The 23,146-nt window shown below is 44.9% G+C and overlaps 1 protein-coding gene across 1 annotated transcript in view; it reads left to right on the forward strand.

Annotated features, from left to right (window-relative positions):
• The first annotated feature begins 22,359 nt into the window (after positions 1 to 22,359).
• The window catches only part of LOC308317421 (phospholipid-transporting ATPase ID-like), a 63,081-nt gene continuing 62,294 nt past the window's right edge, over positions 22,360 to 23,146 (forward strand). Inside the window, exon 1 of the mRNA XM_080766404.1 lies at positions 22,360 to 22,545. The gene's annotated coding sequence lies outside the window, so the exon portion shown is untranslated. The remainder of the gene's footprint in view (positions 22,546 to 23,146) is intronic.

Genomic DNA, 23,146 nt, shown 5'->3' on the forward strand with positions numbered 1-23,146 from the left:
CTAAGTGTTATGATGAATTGAACATGGTGGACCCTATTGTAAACAAGTGTAATGCAATCATGGTGTCATCCACAGTTAACAGTTTTATATTGAGTTGTGCTTGAAATGTACTGTAATTCTCCAATCTGTTAATAAATACTTGAATCAATCAATCAATGTAAAAGAAAAATGTAAATAAAATAATGTGAGTATTCTACCACTGCATGGTTCTTAGTGTGTCCGTCCAAAAGCTTAGTAGGTTACTTTAATTAGCTACTAGTCCTACATACTTTATACTACTCTTACACCTAGAAACCCCATTCATCTTATGGTGGGCATGTTTGCCTGAAAAGGAATCTTTGAAATCTTTCATAGTTTTAGCCGTAATTGTGACAATTACCTAAACATGAGAGAGATGTGCCATACTGTATAGTATATATGCGCACGCACGATTCCATTCACACCTCTCTCTCTCTCTCTCTCTCTCTCTCTCTCTCTCTCTCTCTCTCTCTCTCTGCACCCTCTCTCTCTCTCTCTCTGACTCTCTCTCTCTCTCTCTCTCTCTCTCTCTCTCTGCACTCTCTCTCTCTCTCTCTCTCTCTCTCTCTCTCTCTCTCTCTCTCTCTCTCTCTCTCTCTCCTCACATGACAATGACCATGAAATGAAAATCAAAATACAGCGCGATATAGTTTCACATGCGGCGCACTATTCAGTAGGCATACGTTTGCAGACTTAAAGTTATGATTGATTGATTGATTGAAGTATTTATTAACAGTCTGCAGAATTACAGTAGGCCTACATTTCAAGCACAACAATACAAAAACTGTTAACTGTGAGTGGACGACACCATAAAGCATTACACTTGTCCACCGTTTTCAATTCATCATACTCCAGTAAAAATGTATAGCCTACTTAGCTACTTTTACTTCTTAATGGTAGGCTACTTTTTCCACCACTGCTCTGAGTCTGTATTGGTAATTTGGTGGCGATCTGTCTGGAGTCACAGAATTCTACAGGTCACCAGTTTCCGTGCAGCTGGAGCTGCAGGGTGAGTGCTTTGGAGGAGCCCTGCCCAAACCACAACTCTATAGCCATGTTGACTTTGGCGTGTGTTGTCTTGCACACATTGATGGTGTTGCATGGTGTTTGGTGGGGTAAGAATTAAACAACATGCAAGGTTTGGTATTGTTGGGGAATTACCGTGAATTCAGAGGAGAGTCATATGAAAACAATGTTTATTGTTTTGTTACAGTTGAGTCTACCAACCAAACGGCCACACTTGAACCTCCATCAACAAACGCAACTGTTGGGATCAATTCAACTACTGCTTATGGTAGGAAATGGAATTATTATTCACTGACTAGCCTATGCTATGTTTATATTATTGATAAGAGCTATAATGCAAGGTGGAAAGAAAGGGGGGGGGGGGGGAAACCCCCTCATAAGATTAAGCATGCTGAGTGAATTTATGGGTGTGTTTGATTGTGACGGTCTCCTGTGCTGAAAACAGCAGACCTAGGCTACAAGCTCTGAAGTTGTGACCTACCTTGTAGATTGTCTTTTTTTGGGTTTTTTGGCTATTTTAAAATATAAGTGAAGCTGTAATCATTGCTTCTGGTCTCCCTCCCTACAGTATCTGTCCAGTTCTTTATAGTAAACAGAAAATCAGATTTGGATACAAATGATATCAAATCAGGAGAGGGGATTCGTACAGAACAGGATAAACAAGTCAAATTGGAAGTGCCAAAGCCATGAACAGAGTGCCAACTGGAACACTATAGGCCTACATTTTAAGCTGATAAAATGGTATCGTCTCTACTCTCTCCTAATTGTCTAGAATTGGTGAACCCACCTGAACATGTATTTCCCTAATCTCTGATCCAGAGCTCTAATGCCTTCATTAGAGCTCCAATGCCTTCATTAGAGCTCTGCTACTCTTCTCTGCCTGGCTCGCATGAAACGCAGACCAGCCACGTTTTTACCTATCCTATACTCACAAACACAAAGGTAGCTTGTGTTATTAGAAAGCCTACTTTCCTTTCCTTACTTTCCCCACACACACACACACACACACACACACACACACACACACACTACACGTATAAAATGTACTTTTTGGCCATGCAGAAAGGGATTATTTTCACCGGAAGGAAATAATCTTGTCTATGAGATTTTCTTTTGGCAATAATCGGTAAACAATGTTTATTGTTTTGTTTTGTTACAGTTGAGTCTACCAACCAAACGGCCACACCTGAACCTCCATCAACAAACACAACTGTTGGGATCAATTCTTCAACTGCTGCTTATGGTATAGTAGGAATAATGCAAGGCTCCCATCTCGCATTATTTTGTTCCAGGGACCCACCCGGAAGCAAAAAAATAATAATATAAAATCCCACAGTTTTGCAACCCATTTTTTCCACCCAGTGTCAATTATCTAAGTGCCCAGGATTAATCCTGGGCACTATACACTCCCTCTGCTGCGAACCTGGGGAGAGCAACGGACAGACCTCACGCCTCCTCCTATGCAGGTGGAGTTCTTTTCACCTGATGGGGGAGTTTCCCCGGTTGGACGTAGCATGTGGATGGAATGCAACCAGTTCCTTTCCCCTCCATCAGGCACCTCGGCTGGCCAGGGGGAGGCAGTATAGAGACCAGTTCCTTTCCCCTCCATCAGGCACCTCGGCTGGCCAGGGGGAGGCAGTATAGAGACCAGTTCCTTTCCCCTCCATCAGGCACCTCGGCTGGCCAGGGGGAGGCAGTATAGAGACCAGTTCCTTTCCCCTCCATCAGGCACCTCGGCTGGCCAGGGGGAGGCAGTATAGAGACCAGTTCCTTTCCCCTCCACCAGGCACCTCGGCTGGCCAGGGGGAGGCAGTATAGAGACCAGTTCCTTTCCCCTCCACCAGGCACCTCGGCTGGCCAAACGGAAGCAAAGATTTGAGTCCGCAAAAATAAATTAATAATAATAATAATATATTTATTTTTTATATTTTTAAGGAAATTAATCCATTTAGACCTGAGTTAACCCATTCTGACCTGAGATCAGATTCATACGAGGTTTCCACAGGACACACACTGGTCTGATTAACCCATTCTGTCCTGAGATCAGATTCTAAAAATGTCCAGTCGTTCTTCGATTTTTCAAAAATAGCAGACCTACAAGCTCATAGCGCGCCACTCGGTGGCGCGCTATGAGCTTGTAGATCTGCTATTTTTCAATAGCTAAAGCATAACATGATGCTAACACCAAAATGGGTTCCCGTTCAGAATGGGTTAAAAAACATTCACAGACAATTCACCTTTAGCTGAGCCTCTCCATCTCCCACTCAGACACTTTAGCTGAGCCTCTCCCTCTCCCACTCAGACACTTTAGCTGAGCCTCTCCCTCTCCCACTCAGACACTTTAGCTGAGCCTCTCCCTCTCCCACTCAGACACTTTAGCTGAGCCTCTCCCTCTCCCACTCAGACACTTTAGCTGAGCCTCTCCCTCTCCCACTCAGACACTTTAGCTAAGCCTCTCCCTCTCCCACTCAGACACTTTATTCACCTTTAGCTGAGCCTCTCCCTCTCCCACTCAGACACTTTAGCTGAGCCTCTCCCTCTCCCACTCAGACACTTTAGCTGAGCCTCTCCCTCTCCCACTCAGACACTTTAGCTGAGCCTCTCCCTCTCCCACTCAGACACTTTAGCTGAGCCTCTCCCTCTCCCACTCAGACACTTTAGCTGAGCCTCTCCCTCTCCCACTCAGACACTTTAGCTGAGCCTCTCCCTCTCCCACTCAGACACTTTAGCTGAGCCTCTCCCTCTCCCACTCAGACACTTTAGCTGAGCCTCTCCCTCTCCCACTCAGACACTTTAGCTGAGCCTCTCCCTCTCCCACTCAGACACTTTAGCTGAGCCTCTCCCTCTCCCACTCAGACACTTTAGCTGAGCCTCTCCCTCTCCCACTCAGACACTTTAGCTGAGCCTCTCCCTCTCCCACTCAGACACTTTAGCTGAGCCTCTCCCTCTCCCACTCAGACACTTTAGCTGAGCCTCTCCCTCTCCCACTCAGACACTTTAGCTGAGCCTCTCCCTCTCCCACTCAGACACTTTAGCTGAGCCTCTCCCTCTCCCACTCAGACACTTTAGCTGAGCCTCTCCCTCTCCCACTCAGACACTTTAGCTGAGCCTCTCCCTCTCCCACTCAGACACTTTAGCTGAGCCTCTCCCTCTCCCACTCAGACACTTTAGCTGAGCCTCTCCCTCTCCCACTCAGACACTTTAGCTGAGCCTCTCCCTCTCCCACTCAGACACTTTAGCTAAGCCTCTCCCTCTCCCACTCAGACACTTTATTCACCTTTAGCTGAGCCTCTCCCTCTCCCACTCAGACACTTTAGCTGAGCCTCTCCCTCTCCCACTCAGACACTTTAGCTGAGCCTCTCCCTCTCCCACTCAGACACTTTAGCTGAGCCTCTCCCTCTCCCACTCAGACACTTTAGCTGAGCCTCTCCATCTCCCACTCAGACACCTTTAGCTGAGCCTCTCCCTCTCCCACTCAGACACTTTTAGCTGAGCCTCTCCATCTCCCACTCAGACACTTTTAGCTGAGCCTCTCCATCTCCCACTCAGACACCTTTAGCTGAGCCTCTCCCACTCCCACTCAGACACCTTTAGCTGAGCCTCTCCCTCTCCCACTCAGACACCTTTAGCTGAGCCTCTCCCACTCCCACTCAGACACTTTAGCTGAGCCTCTCCCTCTCCCACTCAGACACTTTCCAGCCGGGCTCATTCATTCCAATGTAAATATCATGTATTTTACACATTTAAATACTGGTTTATTTTTGGAACCAGACCTTCAACATCTCTTCCAAATCCGTCAACAAGGCCTGCCATATGCACTGGAAAAAAACTTTTTAAAAAAAACAATGTTTTATCATATAGGAAAACCCATTGGTGGAGAAGTTTGTCTAAGCCATGTTATGCTTAGCTGTGATTGGACCATAGCAGTTTGGGGAGGGTCTTAGCTATAGGTCAATTGGCACCAGATGAAAAGATTACACAATCGTCGGATAAAAGTGCTTCAGTATAAAGAATGTGTAGAGAACATGCATGCCCACAACTTATTTAATATAATTGTATCTAACACAATGAAACATGTTCCCTTTTAATATTTCATCAGATGGTGACAAGTACAACAATACAGACCATGAAAATGTAACGATCCATGGCGCCTCTCAATATCATGGTATGCAAGACAATTATGTTAATTGTGACAGCACTATCATAATAATTATCACATAATTTTTGAATCACAATTATTTGAGATAATCGCAATTATTTTTGCATAATCGTAATATTTGTTTATTGAAAGATATTCATCATACATTTTCAAAAATGTTTCAAAAATAGGCGGAAATGGCAGATCTACAAGCTCACAACACTTGTAGATCGTCTATTTCCACCATTTTTTTTGTAGAAGTATGAAATTGCCTAGTTACTGTTAGTAATGTCTTTGTATATTTTTGTCTTAAAAACTCGGAAATGACGTAAAACACAGCTTCTTCTGTCCGCGGCTGTCGGCTCAAATGTGCCCATGGGGTATATGTGTGTGTGTGTGTGTGTGTAGATATATTAGGGCAGCGTTGCTTCACTAAGGAGGAGACCATGGATACCAGGATCATCGGTGGCCAGGAGGCCTGGGCTCACTCCTGGCCATGGCAGGTGAGCCTGACCTTTGCCAAGATGCCGGCCTGCGGAGGGGCTATTATCAACGATCGCCACATTATCACCGCCGCACACTGCTTCAAACGGTCAGTGAATGTACCGCTACTCAATACTCATACATACAGTGAGTGGTAATGTACTCAATATACTGGATATTCTTTCCAAAATAGCTCATTGCAACACTTATTTTTGCTCCTTTTGTGTGACACTGTAGTATGACAAAGAAAGCATTACCAAAAACATACATACAGTACATTGAAAATGTTGGGAAACCAAATGGAAATGTAATGTTGATTTATGTTTTAAAGGTATATTCAGTGATTCCACTTTATTCAAATATCACTTCTTTTTTTTGTTTTGTTGTGATAATCCTCCCTACTATAGAGTGTCGCAGTCCCTCCCCCTTTCAGAACGGCGAGTGGCCCAGGAAATGAAAAGCAATGCATTTTTCGCATAGCCGTTTCTGAAAGTATTTATTTAAAGACGGTTACGCCGCGGACAAAGCCAACTCGGATCGTGACAAATCATGACAGTGAACACAATATTTTGGGCCGATCAAATCATTAGAAAGAAGAAAATAAAGGCAGGAGACAAGACTACCGGTATTTGTTTAGTTTTTCCTCTTATAAATTATTTGATCGGCCCAAAATATTGTGTTCATTGTCATGATTTGTCACGATCCGAGTTGGCTTTGTCCGCGGCGTAACCGTCTTTAAATAAATACTTTCAGAAACGGCTATGGGGAAAATGCATTGCTTTTCATTTCCTGGGCCACTCGCCGTTCTGAAAGGGGTAGGGACTGCGACGCTCTATAGAGTGTGCTGACCATATAAGGAGTTCCTCCCTGTCCCCAGTTCACCCCTGGGGGTCACAAAACCTTATGTTTCGTTTTTGGCTAGGTGGCCCAGCCTTCATCCAATCAGGATAGAGAGGGTCCTTCCACCAATCATGATCGAGCGGGGGCGGGTCTTGGTGTGCATGCTGTTGTCTTGTTGCGTGCCCCCCCCCCCCCCACTGTAGTGCGTGCATGTGCACATCTTGTTACCGGGGCGGACCGGAGGGTTTTAATGTTGAATGCAAATAAATAAATAAACACAATGGAATCCTCAATCACAATTTAGATTTTGGCATAAAGCTTAACAATGATGGATGTGTCATTTCCCATAGGTATAACAAAGCCAAGTTCTGGCAAGTGCTGGCGGGGAAACACGACCTGGGTCTCCGTGAAGCCAGTGAACAGGTAAATAACACCACCTGGGGTCTCCGTGAAGCCAGTGAACAGGTAAATAACACCACCTGGTGTCTCCGTGAAGCCAGTGAACAGGTGAATAACACCACCTGGTGTCTCCGTGAAGCCAGTGAACAGGTAAATAACGCCACCTGGTGTCTCCGTGAAGCCAGTGAACAGGTGAATAACACCACCTGGTGTCTCTGTGAAGCCAGTGAACAGGTAAATAACGCCACCTGGTGTCTCCGTGAAGCCAGTGAACAGGTGAATAACACCACCTGGTGTCTCTGTGAAGCCAGTGAACAGGTGAATACATAACACCACCTGGTGTCTCTGTGAAGCCAGTGAACGGGTGAATAACACCACCTGGTGTCTCCGTGAAGCCAGTGAACAGGTAAATAACACCACCTGGTGTCTCCGTGAAGCCAGTGAACAGGTGAATAACACCACCTGGTGTCTCCGTGAAGCCAGTGAACAGGTAAATAACACCACCTGGTGTCTCCGTGAAGCCAGTGAACAGGTGAATAACACCACCTGGTGTCTCCGTGAAGCCAGTGAACAGGTAAATAACACCACCTGGTGTCTCCGTGAAGCCAGTGAACAGGTAAATAACACCACCTGGTGTCTCCGTGAAGCCAGTGAACAGGTAAATAACACCACCTGGTGTCTCCGTGAAGCCAGTGAACAGGTAAATAACGCCACCTGGTGTCTCCGTGAAGCCAGTGAACAGGTGAATAACACCACCTGGTGTCTCTGTGAAGCCAGTGAACAGGTGAATACATAACACCACCTGGTGTCTCTGTGAAGCCAGTGAACGGGTGAATAACACCACCTGGTGTCTCCGTGAAGCCAGTGAACAGGTGAATAACACCACCTGGTGTCTCTGTGAAGCCAGTGAACAGGTGAATACATAACACCACCTGGTGTCTCTGTGAAGCCAGTGAACGGGTGAATAACACCACCTGGGGTCTCCGTGAAGCCAGTGAACAGGTGAATAACACCACCTGGTGTCTCCGTGAAGCCAATGAACAGGTGAATGACACCACCTGGTGTCTCCGTGAAGCCAGTGAACAGGTGAATAACACCACCTGGTGTCTCCGTGAAGCCAGTGAACAGGTGAATAACACCACCTGGTGTCTCCGTGAAGCCAGTGAACAGGTGAATAACACCACCTGGTGTCTCCGTGAAGCCAGTGAACAGGTGAATAATGCCACCTGGGGTCTCTGTGAAGCCAGTGAACAGGTAAATAACACCACCTGGTGTCTCCGTGAAGCCAGTGAACGGGTAAATAACACCACCTGGTGTCTCCGTGAAGCCAGTGAACAGGTGAATAACGCCACCTGGGGTCTCTGTGAAGCCAGTGAACAGGTGAATAACACCACCTGGTGTCTCCGTGAAGCCAGTGAACAGGTGAATAACACCACCTGGTGTCTCCGTGAAGCCAGTGAACAGGTAAATAACACCACCTGGTGTCTCTGTGAAGCCAGTGAACAGGTGAATAACACCACCTGGTGTCTCCGTGAAGCCAGTGAACAGGTAAATAACACCACCTGGTGTCTCCGTGAAGCCAGTGAACAGGTAAATAACACCACCTGGTGTCTCCGTGAAGCCAGTGAACAGGTAAATAACACCACCTGGTGTCTCTGTGAAGCCAGTGAACAGGTGAATAACACCACCTGGTGTCTCCGTGAAGCCAGTGAACAGGTGAATAAACTGTCCATGTCATGCTGCGTTCACACTACTGTATGTACTGCGTGTGTGTGTGTGTGCGCGCGCGCGCGTGTGTGTGTGTGTGTGTTATTATTCAACCAAAATGCATTGTGTTCAAGCGGGTCCGCGTGGCCAAGATCATGAGCCACCCGCTCTACAACACCAAGACGAAGAAGAATGACTTGGCCATTCTGAGACTCCGGAAGAAGCTGACCTTCAACCAGCACATCAGACCAATAGACATATGGATGAAGCCCCTTGAGCCCCCCTTGCAGTGCACCATCACTGGCTGGGGTTCCACCAGAGAGAGTAAGGGATATATGTCACTTTCACTGGCATTTTTTTTTTCACTTGGCCGCCCTTCACTGAAATAGATTTATTTTAACCCATTTAGACCCGGAAACCCGTATACGTAAACTGTATACTTTTCAACCTGGGCTGTAACCCCCCCTAGGGGTGAGGTTAGGACATTGTACGGTGTTTTTAAAATCGGGCCTCAGGCTAAATGGGCTAAACTGATTTTTGAGCGGCGCGAGCCCCTCCTATAGTCTGCTATTAGTGTGAATTTTCGTCCTACACAAAACATTAAATTCCCATTGACGATGAATGGAGAATTTTACGTCATAGTGTCTGAGCAAATAGTCTGTCTATTTTACATCATGACGATGATAAGAGCAGTACAGTACAGTACAGTACAGTACAGTACAGTACAGTACAGTACAGTACAGTACAGTACAGTACAGTACAGCACAGCACCACTCACTTCAGACGGGTCTGATTTAGTTATAATTTGGAGTTAATCAACTACTGTTTAGTTTGCTTTTAATTCTTAATGACATCAATCAGTAAGTTGATTGGCAACACATTTTTTTGCTTAAACCTTAAACTTATTAATGTTTAGTATTCTCTTCCCTTCTCTAATCATGTCTTAGATTACCAAGTATTTTGAATCATGTTGCAGATTTGTTTTGTACTGCAATCATGTCTTTTGGAAATTCTTTATATCTTGTTCTAAATGTCTGCATTGCGTCTTATAATAGGTAGAGGCCTCGTATAAGCCCCCTGGGCACTTTCCCTTTCTATAATGTTTTATTGTATTATACTGTGCTAAATAAAAAACAATGAAAAGAAGAAAATCAATCAAAACCCTATGTAGTACGTGGACTGTGGTGCTCCAGGGGTCTGTTTCTTATCAATTATTCAACCGCTATTAAATTAACAAGCGACGATTGAATTATAATGACCACGTGTCACGTGTTTAATATATGGTTTGGTTGTGTGGCTTCAGTCCACGCAGTGTTTTAAAGTGGATTAAAAGGTAGGAATTCCAACTAGAAATAAAAGCTCATTCAAAACCCACCTCTTCTCAGACGCCCCGCGCGTTCACAGGCTCCAAGAAGTGAACGTGACCTGTATTTCCAATCGCGTCTGTAACAACTTCTACCGCGGGAGAATCAGACACACCATGGTCTGTGCTGGAGACGCCATGGGAGGTGTGGACGCCTGCCAGGTAAGAGATGATGCAGGCCTGACTGTACTCCTAACCCAGCGCTTTTCAACGCTGTTTCATATCGAGGTTCATTATTTATGCTGCATTGGAGCCACGCACGGACCACCATTTGATGAGATTTAGCCTCTCAGACCACAAAAACTAAATATTTTGTTATTGTCAGATAATATATTGTCCACAATTCCATGCTGTATAATTTGATGTGGTACCATAGGAGAGATGACAGGCAAACGTTGATCAGAATGACCTTTTTCTACATTCTCTAATTGTGTAGACAGAGTGACATCTTTTAAGATTAAGTAATGCAGATGTTTAACAATTTAACTCTTGAGAGCGTACAATTAAATATTTAATTTTACACTTAAGAGTTCATGATATTTAACCCATTCTGACCGGGCACCCATTTTGGTGTTGGCATCATGTTATGCTTTAGCTATTGAAAAATAGCAGATCTACAAGCTCATATCGCGCCACCGAGTGGCGCGATACGAGCTTGTAGGTCTGCTATTTTTGAAAAATTCGAAGAACGACTGACATTTTTAGAATCTGATCTCAGGTCAGAATGGGTTAATCAGACCAGTGTGTGTCCCGTGGAAACCTCGTATGAATCTGATCTCAGGTCAGAATGGGTTAAGGGTCCATTTGGTTAAGCAACTTCATCATTTAGCATGCGGACCACCTGGAAGCACCTCAAGGACCACTGGTGGTTCCCCACTCCCAGGACACGTGGTTGAAAAACCACTGCTCTGACACATTTACACCTGAGGCCGAGTCTAACAATGTATACAGTATAGTGCGCCGCAGTCCCGCCCCCTTTCAGAAAAGCGAGTGGCCCAGGAAATGAAACCCCAATGCATTCTCCCATCGGCACTTCTTATTTAATTTATTTAAAGACGGTTACGCCGCGGACAAAGCCAATTCGGATCGTGACAAATCATGACAATGAACACAATGTTTTGGGGCCGATCAAATCATTAGAAAGAAGAAAAGAAAGTCAGGAGACAACACTATTTGTTTTGTTTTTCGTCTTATAGATTATTTGATCGGCCCCCAAAACATTGTGTTCATTGTCATGATTTGTCACGATCCGAGTTGGCTTTGTCCGCGGCGTAACCATCTTTAAATAAATTATATTCGAAGTGCCGATGGGAGAATGCATTGGGGTTTCATTTCCTGGGCCACTCGCTTTTCTGAAAGGGGGCGGGACTGCGGCGCTCTATAAGGTTGGCGTTGGGCAAGGTTTTACTGAGGTTACGGTTTGGAATAAGGTTGGGTTTTCAACCCTCTTTATATCGAGGCCCATTATTTATTCCATATTTGAGCCACGGAACCACCATTTGATGAGATTTAGCCTCTCGGACCCAAAACGTGGAGTATTTTGTTGTTCTTGTATCGTTCCTATAATAACTACCCATCTTTCTGCTCTTCAGGGGGATTCCGGTGGTCCTCTGGTCTGCTTCACGGGGTCACGGTGGCAGCTGGGTGGGCTGGTCAGCTGGGGGGTGGGTTGTGGCCGGCCGAAGAGACCAGGCGTCTACACCAAAATACAGGACCACGTGCATTGGATCAATGAGAAGTTGGTCGGTAAGGACAGTGGTTCTCAAGCTGGGCCGCTCCCCTACGTGATTTTGGAGGGGGGCGGGGGGGGGGGGTATTGTGAGTTTGTAGATCTGTTATTTTCAAATACTCGAGGGACACACAGACGGACACAGGAACAGAGATATGGATGGACGCACATTGCTGTCTATAGGACTGGCTAGCACCACTCAGAAAATAAAGAAACTGCATAAGTTAACTGTAGTTTGAAAACTGTTAATCTAAGCAACTGATGGCTATTTGTGTCAGCTGATGTTGTATTTTCTGTCAATTGTGTGTGTGTGTGTGTGTGTGTGTGTGTGTGTGTGTGTGTGTGTGTGTGTGTGTGTGCGCGCGCGCATGTTTTCAGATGCTTCCGATGCTGTGCTTAACTCACAAGGTATGTAGGTTTTTTTTACCATAAGAAATAAAAGTATGTATGTATATGTCATCTTGTCTTTGCACCCCCTGCACCCCCTGCAGCGACATGTGGCACCGTGCAGAGGTCCCCTGGCTGTCCCGTGCAGCCCTCCCTGGCTCAGCTGACCCTGTGGTCCCAGGAGGATGGCCAGGTGACGGTGCAGCTGGGTGGCGTGACCGCGGCGTGCAAAAACTCCTGGCCCTGGCAGGTCAGCCTGCAGACGACGGAGGACGGTGTCAACGACTGCAGCGGCACCCTGGTCCACAAAGACTGGGTGCTGGCATCCAGCCACTGCTACATCAGGTGACGGGCACACGGGGCACCCTGGTCCACAAAGACTGGGTGCTGGCATCCAGCCACTGCTACATCAGGTGACGGGCACACGGGGCACCCTGGTCCACAAAGACTGGGTGCTGGCATCCAGCCACTGCTACATCAGGTGACGGGCACACAGGGCACCCTGGTCCACAAAGACTGGGTGCTGGCATCCAGCCACTGCTACATCAGGTGACGGGCACACGGGGCACCCTGGTCCACAAAGACTGGGTGCTGGCATCCAGCCACTGCTACATCAGGTGACGGGCACACAGGGCACCCTGGTCCACAAAGACTGGGTGCTGGCATCCAGCCACTGCTACATCAGGTGACGGGCACACGGGGCACCCTGGTCCACAAAGACTGGGTGCTGGCATCCAGCCACTGCTACATCAGGTGACGGACACACGGTTGTCACGGATGTCACCAATATCTTCACAAGTTAAAACCCATAGACCGTGGTTTCACCAGGGGGTCGGTCTATGCTTGGCTCACACCCCCTGATTTTCACAAATCAGATATTGGCTCTTGGTCTGAAAAACATTTTCCGTCTCTGTTTTTACTAACCATGCACCGTTTCGGTGGTCACTTTATCACCTAAAACTGGAGTATGAATAGGCCTTACTGGTGTTGGTGGTGGGAGCAAACGAAGTGGCAACAGGCAGAAGTGCAATGAATCAGGCTATATGTACGCGCTACAGTGATGTACCGCGTACATATAGCACAAGCTTGAGTGCCGCGCTACGTACGAGCTGAACTCAAATCTTTGCTTCTGGGGGGATCCCTGGAACAACATATTTTTGAGATGGGGGTTCACGGCCAAATGCACATCATTCTTGACATGAAAAGGTTTCAGAACCACCACTGATATATATAGGTTTTTCAGGAAACGGTCATGATTTTAGAAGGCATTTGTAGAATCTGGTCTGAGGTCTCGAGTGTATACTGCCTGAACTAATTTGTGGGCTGACCAAATTGGTCTCTCTCTATTTGGGCTCTATTCCTCCAGGGCCGGATGTACCGTGGTGGTTCTAATGCGTGTCTATTTGGGCTCTATTCCTCCAGGGCCGGATGTACCGTGGTGGTTCTAATGCGTGTCTATCTGGGCTCTATTCCTCCAGGGCCGGATGTACCGTGGTGGTTCTAATGCGTGTCTATTTGGGCTCTATTCCTCCAGGGCCGGATGTACCGTGGTGGTTCTAATGCGTGTCTATCTGGGCTCTATTCCTCCAGGACCGGAGGTACCGTGGTGGTTCTGGGCGTCCATGACCTGTACGAGTATCCGGCCTTCCAGAGTGTGATGGTGGAGGAGGTGTTCGAGGAAGGTGGACTCTCACTCCTCCGCCTCAGTTCTCCTGCCAGAATTAGTAGGTTTTTTCATCATTACTTCACCTTCGGGCTAAAAAACGGCCATCACCACTTGGCCCAAAATGAGCTGACCTCATCACATTTTTTGTGATTACGGCTATGGCCGTTTTTAGCCCGTTTTTTGTGCAAAACTGATGCTTGGAATGGATTCAGAATCATGAAAACCCCCTAGTTTGACACGTCACATGCTACTTAAAGCATAATGATTATTTGTTATTTGAGAATGTTTGTTTTTAGTTCAATGTTTGTTTTGACAATGAAGGGAAAATGTACGTCATATTGTCCCTCATTACGTCGTATTGCCTCTTTATTGTTAATGGCACTTGATGTTTGTTTGCTTTACATCACCATTACATCACTCAACACGAGTTAGACCTTTATATATTGGCGCCCCTCACTTCACACGGGTGTGATGTTTTTAATATTGGATTCATCAAACTCACTTCCTTCCTACACAAAGCCACTGTACCCACACGGCTCAGCACTTTGATGAGCACTGCTGTAGTGTAGCGCTCATGTCATCCTGTTGTCTCGTCATCATCATCACTTTTCGACCACGGTCGAGATCATGGATTTCACAATATTACACCAGACTTCCCGGTCCCTTCATTGCCATCCCCAGCATTCCTGCTTACTGATGCATGTGTCCCTATAGCGATGACATCAGGGAAGGACAGTTTTCTATCTCTGGTCTGCTTTTTTTTTTTTAATTATCTAATGTGATCCTGGGCTCTACACACCCTCCGCCAACCTAGTCCCCACATATGAGGGACATGGGGAGAGCAACGGACTTGAACTCATGCTTCCTTCATGCCTGAGTGTCCAAGTTGCTCCTTTACACCTGACAGGGGGGAGTTTCCCTGGTTGGACGTAGCGCGTGGAAGGAACACGTTATTCCAACCAGTTCCTTTCCCCTCCATCAGGCGCCCCTGGTCTGCTTTGAGGCAGGACTCCAAAGAAGAAGGGAAGATATAACCTCATCGTCAGCTCTGTATAGCAGTGGCCGGCAAACTGTGTTCTTCTGGATCGGACTAGTGAAGAAACACGGGGAAGGTTGCCGTATATTAGATCATTCGATGGGTGGCTCTTCCAAGACATGATTTTGTGCTCTCATTAGAAGGCGGGTGTAAGTGCCATTCAACCGTTTCTCTTGTTTCTTTGAAAGTGTCCATGTCTCGGAGCCATAGAGTAGAATCGGCTCAACTGTCGTCCTAAATATTTTTTACTTTTAACCCATTCTGACCGGGAACCCGTTTTGGTGTTAGCATCATGTTATGCTTTAGCTATTGAAAAATAGCAGATCTACAAGCTCATAGCGCGCCACCGAGTGGCGCGCTACGAGCTTGTAGGTCTGCTATTTTTGAAAAATCGAAGAACGACTGACATTTTTTTAGAATCTGATCTCAGGTCAGAATGGGTTAATCAGACCAGTGTGTGTCCAGGTGGAAACCTCGTATGAATCTGATCTCAGGTCAGAATGGGTTAACATCTTTTGTCTCGTACTACTGTCCCTTCAAGGCGTTGCAGCCATTTTCCCAGTGTGCATGCCTGCCGCCGCGACGCAGCTGGACACCAGCTGGTCTTGTGTCACGACGGGCTGGGGGAAAAGCACGGCGGCAGGTAATGAGATACAAACTGTGCTTCTGCAGGTGTTGTTTTTTTTCACGTCTCACGCTTTCTTGCACTGACCATTGGACTGACTTGTTTGGCTTTGGCTTTGCACTGTTTTTCACAGTGATACACATTATGACGCACTGATTGACTGTATAATACCAGACACCTTATTTGTTTACCCTTGTTTGCTCTCAATGCTCTGTATTGGGCAACCACACTAACCACACTTTTCAATTTTTCAAGAATTGCGACTTTTCTAGTTATTATTATTATTGTTCCTTGATGCATCTTGTCTTTCCTTTTGCCTTGCTTCTACTGTTTACTACAGTACCTTTTCTTTTCTTTTTGTTACTGTATACTTACTGTATACTACATTCTGGCTGATTTTCCCCCACAGGATAAAGGTATCTGGTTCTCAACCTGTGGGCAGATGACAGTACAGCGAGGCTCTGTGAGCTTGTATAGATCTGCTTTATTCTACAATTATTTACTCCTGCATTCTAAGTACTCGTCAGGTGGAGAGGGGGGGGGGGGGGGGTCCACAGTTTACATGTGATTGTTTTGGGGTGTGACGGCCTGAAAAGGTTGAGAACAACTGATATGCTACTGTATATAAACACTGTCAACGGGATTCAGCATTTAAATATAGTTCCACGGGACGCTGTTGGCCACAGTCCCGAATGTCCAACAATAATCGTTGTGGTCTGATTTATCTTTATTTTTATGTCCAAAACCTTGTCTTGATCTTGGAAAGTAAGACATTTTGTCTGGGGGTCATTTGGTCATCTACTCTAGGTTTTGTGCGCACCTCAGACAGATGTTTAGATGTTTGATATTCATGTTATCAGACATCTTGTGATATTTAGTCGACTAAAACTAGACTAACACTAAAACATTCCAGGTGACTAAAATGTGACAAACAAAAAAAAAAACCCTGAAAACTAAAATCAAAATTCAATTCTAAAATCAATCAAAAACAAAAACTGCTTGTTGGACCACTGACTCCTGCTGCTAATTCCTGTGGTGTTGTCGCCCCCTAGAGGTTAGTTTGAACGCTGACATTCTGCACCAGGCTAAGCTGAGTCTGGTCGACCCGGGGTCCTGCAGGAGGAGTTGGGCCGGGGACCGCTTCGACCGCATCAAGGACACTGACCTGTGTACGAACTCAGCTGGCTCGGCTTCCTGTATGGTATGTGTTTTAACCCATTCTGACCTGAGATCAGATTCATACGAGGTTTCCACTGGACACACACTGGGTCTGATTAACCCATTCTGACCTGAGATCAGATTCTAAAAATGTCAGTCGTTCTTCGATTTAAAAAAAAGAGAGAGAGAGCGAGAGAGAGAGAAGTTCACATGGATGTGATTTTTTATTTATTTTCCACAATATACTGAAAATGTGATTTATTGTTTTCTTTCTAATGCGCGAGAGGGCCATGTCCTCTCCGCATTAGAAATGTCAGTCACTGTAGAAGGGGACGTGTGTTCTCCATGAGTATAACATTTTGTAGTTACAATGGGTTTATTTAGGATGTACCCATGACAAAATAATGATAAAATATCTAAATATTGAATCAAGCATCTGTTTCGGCTGTTTGGGTCGTTAAAATGTCCACAGAGGTGTTTTCCTTTTTAACGCATTCCTCACAATTGGGTACCACGTCAATACAGCATGGAATTGTGGGCAAAATCGTATCCAACGACGACAACATATTTTATATAATATAAATAATACCTCTTTGGTCTAAATCTAGAGGCTAAATCTCATCAAAATGGTGGTCCGTGGCTCAAATGCCCAATAAATAATGGACTTTGACATAAAAAGGGTTGAAAACCACTGGTTTAACAGGGTTTCTTTTTGTTTGTTTTTTTTACAGGGGGATCTCGGAGCCCCATTGTTTTGTCAGAAGAATGGCGTCTACTTCCTGTTTGGCTTGTTCTCGTTCGCCAACCGGCGTTGTGACCTAGCCAAACCCGCCGTCTTCTCTAGTATTTCAGCGCATCGCCGATGGATGGACGATGTTATTCTCAAATATAAGCCCCATATTTGACTGTGTAATTCAATAAATATTGACTTTTAAAAAAACACATACACCCATTACTTTGCATGTGTATCGATTGAAAGTAAACTTGCTCATAAAGTACATTTTTAATCGGTCTCTTTGCAATTATGCAGCCGATCCCTGTCCAGAATTTTTGTTTTAGACTTAAAAAAACGTTCTGGACAGGGATTGTCTGCATAATTGCATGTCTGTACATTTCCGATCACAACTTCCCCCGTAATTTTATTCATATATAATAATTTCATTACACGTAAAGTGATTCATTAAGATCTGCTATTTAATAATAATAATAAAACTCAAATATTTGCTTCTGGAACAAAATATTTTGAGATGGGGGGGGGACTGCTGTTATAGCATGTATACGTTTTACAGTTTTTAGAAGGATTTAGATGTGTGAATGTGTTAAAGGATTAATAATTGACTAGTAACTTTATTACTCTGAGTGCCTTGCCCAACAGTGGACAGGAGGTGCTAGCAGCAACAAGCCCTCATAAACTGTACGACAAACATTGACAGGTGGATTTCTAGTGTTCCTAGCTGGGAACAGGTAAGGGTATTATTATGTCTTGTGTTCTGTATGTCTGCCTGCTTTCATTAGACCAGTGGTTCTCAAACTGTTTTAACCCATTTTGACCTGAGATCAGATTCTAAATATGTCTTCTGCGTCCTGACAGTTTTCTGAAAGAGCCTCACACATTTTCAATTTTTAAACATGCAAATGAGGCATTACGCAAATATTGTACTTTTTACTCCAATACAATTATTTGACAGATTACTTTAGTTACTTTTGCGGATTCAGATTAATAATACTAAACCTACATGAAATGTATATATGCTCATTTATGCACACAGAATGTTCATTCATTTTTGTTCAATTAATCAATTCAGTATTGAATGTGTATGACGGTGACAAAATACAAAACAAATCAAGTTGGTTCAAAACACGGTTTAAAATGACAACACTGCCCTCTTGTGGTCAGACTATCATCGCAGGGAAGAGCTTAAGTCTGATTCCAAACAACCTCTCCTGTCTCTTATATCCTATTTGAATCCTATTACTACTAGGCCCAATTCACTTTTTACACTCTGTCACTTACTTTGTCCTTATTTGATTCTTTTCGACAGGGCAAAATTATAGATTTTTGCATGGTTTCTTATTTTTGACACTGTAAGATGTGAATTATTGATTCATATATGTCTGAATGGTGGAAGCGAGCCACTGTAAGACCAGATCCAAATATTTGATTTAATTTCAGGAGTTTTATTGAAGCTAATAAATGACCATCTTCATTTACATACAGTAGACCGATACTTTAAGCTCAAACATGTCTCACCCTTGTTTTCATGAAACTCATACTCATAGACCTTTTGATCATGATGTCATTTAACGTGATGTGTAAAATGTGTTTTCACCCTACAGAAACAATGGCTCTTTCTTTTCTGTAGTTATAAAATGCCGGCACCATTGGACAAGGCATTGACAGTTTTAATTTGCTAACTACTTTATTTACTGTAATGTCAATCTGCTTATTGTATTTGTATTGCCATGGTGTCGGATGTTTGCCAGTCATACTTGCTTAACATTACAAAACATGTACTTAACTTGTACTTAAGAAGATTACTTGCAACACGTTATGCAGACAGTGTGTAGTCACCTGACAGAGGCACACTATTGCAAGATATGATCAATTAAACTTACCAGAATATAAAAATGGTCTTCAGTAAAAGACACTTTTCTTATTTCTACAATTGCTACAAAACCTGTAGTCATGCAGTCATTTTGGGGCATAAACAATAGGAGGATATACAATTAAGTCTGATAATGATGTATATCGTGCATGTTCACATCATGTATTCTTTATACATTTCTTAAGACCATTCCTCTCTCTCCTATAGCATTTTGGACAAAATAAACAATTTTACATCGAGGTGCCCATGGTTGTCAAGGTGCCCTGCCCACTTGACCTGTATCAAATTCATTCTAATGAGTATAAGTTTAATAGATCATAGCTGTGTAGACAATCATGGCTCTTACGAGACAACGTCTCAATCAGATAGAAATATCTTGGAACAAAACGGCTGTCCAGTCCTTAATAATGTACGGACAATAGTAAATTCTGATGCTGTTTAATTTACCACAGTAGCGAGCTTTGTCCACACAACACATTTAACCCATTCTGACCTGAGATCAGATTCATACGAGGTTTCCACTGGACACACAACTGGTCTGATTAACCCATTCTGACCTGAGATCAGATTCTAAAAATGTCAGTCGTTCTTCGATTTTTCAAAAATAGCAGACCTACAAGCTCGTAGCGCGCCACTTGGTGGCGCGCTATGAGCTTGTAGATCTGCTATTTTTCAATAGCTAAAGCATAACATAGTGCTAACACCAAAATGGGTGCCCGCCCAGAATGGGTTAATACCCCCTTTTATTTACCCAGGGTAGTAGCTGAGCACAAGTGCTCATTTTCAGCAACTGTGTTTTTTCATGCGTGTTTCCTATACGAATGATCAACGACTGTGTTTTGTCATGCGTGTACGTAGGTAGGCCTACCACCATAACATCCCTTTTCTGGGTATATCATAATTGTCTCTAAATCATCAACATCACCTCACTCACTCATCATACTGAAATGACTTATTGTGGTTTGTATTTGACAAATTGACTGTATATTGAATAACTGCTCTTAAAATAGATGTTTACATTTGCTTTGGGAGGGGTGGGCAATCAATAACACCCCCCCTTGCAGGTGGGCACCCCAGAGGCAACCGTCTACTGTAGTTGCATGCTTCCTGCAGCTCTAGATTGATTTTTAGGTCCTGGCTCTGCAGGAGTCTATAGTTCGCTGTTCTTGTAGATGCCTGTGTATTGATTAGGGGGGTGCAGGGAGGGCTTATATACCACCCATTAAGTACTCCTGACTTCACATACAGTACAGGTAGACCTGTCTGTGGCAGCAGATAAGTACTATACAGTACAGTACTACAACTGACAGAGACAACTGACAAGACTGACACACACCTGGAGATAACAGACAAGACACAGACCCCCTCCAGAGGCATCGGGGTGAAACAACTGTAATTTGATCTGGGAAATAAGTTATTATGATGGCTATTATTATTGGCTTAGTTTCTTCGGAAACACACTTTTAACCCATTCTGAACGGGAACCCATTTTGGTGTTCCCGTCATGTTACGCTTTAGCTATTGAAAAATAGCAGATCTACAAGCTCATAGCGCGCCACCGAGTGGCGCGCTACGAGCTTGTAGGTCTGCTATTTTTGAAAAATCGAAGAACGACTGACATTTTTAGAATCTGATCTCGGCTCAGAATGGGTTAATCAGACCAGTGTGTGTCCAGTGGAAACCTCGTATGAATCTGATCTCAGGTCAGAATGGGTTAATGCACACCACTTATCGCAGTGCATTAACCGGCCAACTCAATCGATTCAAGGATGGGAAGAGGGAGGGGAGTGCCCCAGCTACCCCTTAACGCATGGCTTTACACAATTATAACACAACACAGTTCAGCACATTCTCGCCCTATAATGTGCTTTCCCATGCATGTGGAAAACCACTTAATTAAATGATACATTAAAAAGAATAACAGGCCTGGGCCGTGGCTCAGCGGTCCAGGCACCTTGGCCGGTATAGTCCAAGTCTGGCAGTGTGTCGCGGGTTCGACTCCCGATCCCGACGGCCACAAAAGATAATAATAACAAAACTGTGTTATTTCCTCTCCTTGTGTCCAATCACTGCTACAGTACACATGCTACCCAGCTCAGGGGTCTTGCTGCCCCCCCAGTGACCCATAACCCAATGAACAACGTCCTGGAGGTTCCTGAACATTTCCTTCTCTGTCCTGATGACTCTGGTGTCTCATCATAGCTCAGTAGTTCTCAACCTTTTTCAGGTTGACTGTGGTTTTGTACAGGGTTTGATGAGGTCTGGCCATATATGGAGCGTGAGTGTATACAGCGTAGGGCCGTAGGCTACACTCAAGACACTGCCACCCGCTGCCACCCTTAGATCCAGCTACATGGAGCTGGAGTATGGAGCTGACCTGTGCTGACATTCCGCATATGTTGAACTGACCCCCCCCCCCCCCCCCCCATGCGACCTATCAGGGCATCTTACTGGTAATAAGTTTAACAACAATAATAATAACAGTTAATAATAATTAATACATTCTACAAACAGCTGACCACATTAATGGCTATCAACCGACATTAATGTCCCCAAATGTGCGGTTATATATAGTAGCCAGGCCTGCAGTTACTTGTGGAGTGTGTGTGTGTGTGTGTGTGTGTGTGTGTGTGTGTGTGTGTGTGTGTGTGTGTGTGTGTGTGTTTGTGCGTGCATGCGACCAAAAAAGAAAGAGAAGAGGACAAAACACGTTTCCTTTCTTCGGACGTGTTCAGGAAATTACAACTTTGAGATTTGGCAGCAAGAGAGCGGAAAGAATATGGACTCTCGCGCTAGAGAACTGGGTTCGAAATGATCCCGGTTCGAATCCTCTTGGTTACCAGACAGTAACTTTGGACATAAAAAGTCACGGATTGCGACAGAAACAAAAGAGGTGGCGTGGTGGGTGTGTTGTGTTTGTAGAGTACAGTACTAGAGTTGACTAGGGGAAGTCCAGCGTACGAGACATCGTAGGGGAGGAGCCGAGACTGAGAGCAGCGAGAGAAGGAAAGGGAACGTGTGTGTGTGTGTGTGTGTGTGTGTGTGTGTGTGTGTGTGTGCCTGTGTGTGCCTGCGCGGGCGGGCGAGCGTGCGTGCGTCAATGAGGGGAGGAGTAGGAGAGAGGAGGGAGGATGTACATGTTCACTATTCAGTAGGCCTACTGGAGGAGGACGTTGAAGGAAGGCTCAGTCCACTAGGGAAAACAAACCGTTCACTTCTTCTTGTTTTCAGATACTTGGACCCGACCTTCCAGACAGGCAGACCGCTAGCTCACCGCTGTGTGCAACTCAACTGTCTGCTGCTGCAACATTATATTCTGGACATTTCTTCCATACAGAGTAGACGCACTCAAAGCCAGCAGCAGGTAAGAAGAACCACTGATTGCCACACTAGTGAAGTCAGTGTCTGAAACTATAAGAATTCAGTCCCATTGCGGAGGAGGAGAGCCCGGGGGAAAGGAGGAGCAGGAGACGGTTTAGTTAGACGTTCAGAGGAAGAACTTAAGCAGGAGCGAGCGGGAAGGAGGAGATTGATAGAGAAAGATAACTGTTGTTAGAGAGGGAGAGAGAGAGAGAGAGAGAGAGAGAGAGAGAGAGAGAGAGTGAAAGAAAGTCAGTGTGCGTGTAGCGTCTCTCTCCTCCTCTGATGAGTGATTTAGATTTATGGTCGCGTCGCGCGCCGGAATTATCAGAACTACAAGCTCACAACGCGTCCCGCTGCGACGCGTTGTGAGCTTGTAGGTCTGATATTTTGGCAAGCTATACTCCGGTGCGCAACTGTTTTGCCGTTACTAATTAATTTGCCACTGCATGGTTCTCAAACTTTTTCATGGCAACTCCAAGGAAGGAGCACTCCTTTGCATTAGAGCTATGGACCAGAGCCCGTATTGGACCCCCATTTGATATGCCGCCTATGCAGTGATTCTCAACCATTTTAATTTCAAGGACCCCCAGTTTGATATGCTT

The sequence above is a fragment of the Protomyctophum bolini genome, assembly GCF_963924005.1.
Source record: "Protomyctophum bolini genome assembly, chromosome: 6".
NCBI classification, from domain to species: domain Eukaryota; kingdom Metazoa; phylum Chordata; class Actinopteri; order Myctophiformes; family Myctophidae; genus Protomyctophum; species Protomyctophum bolini.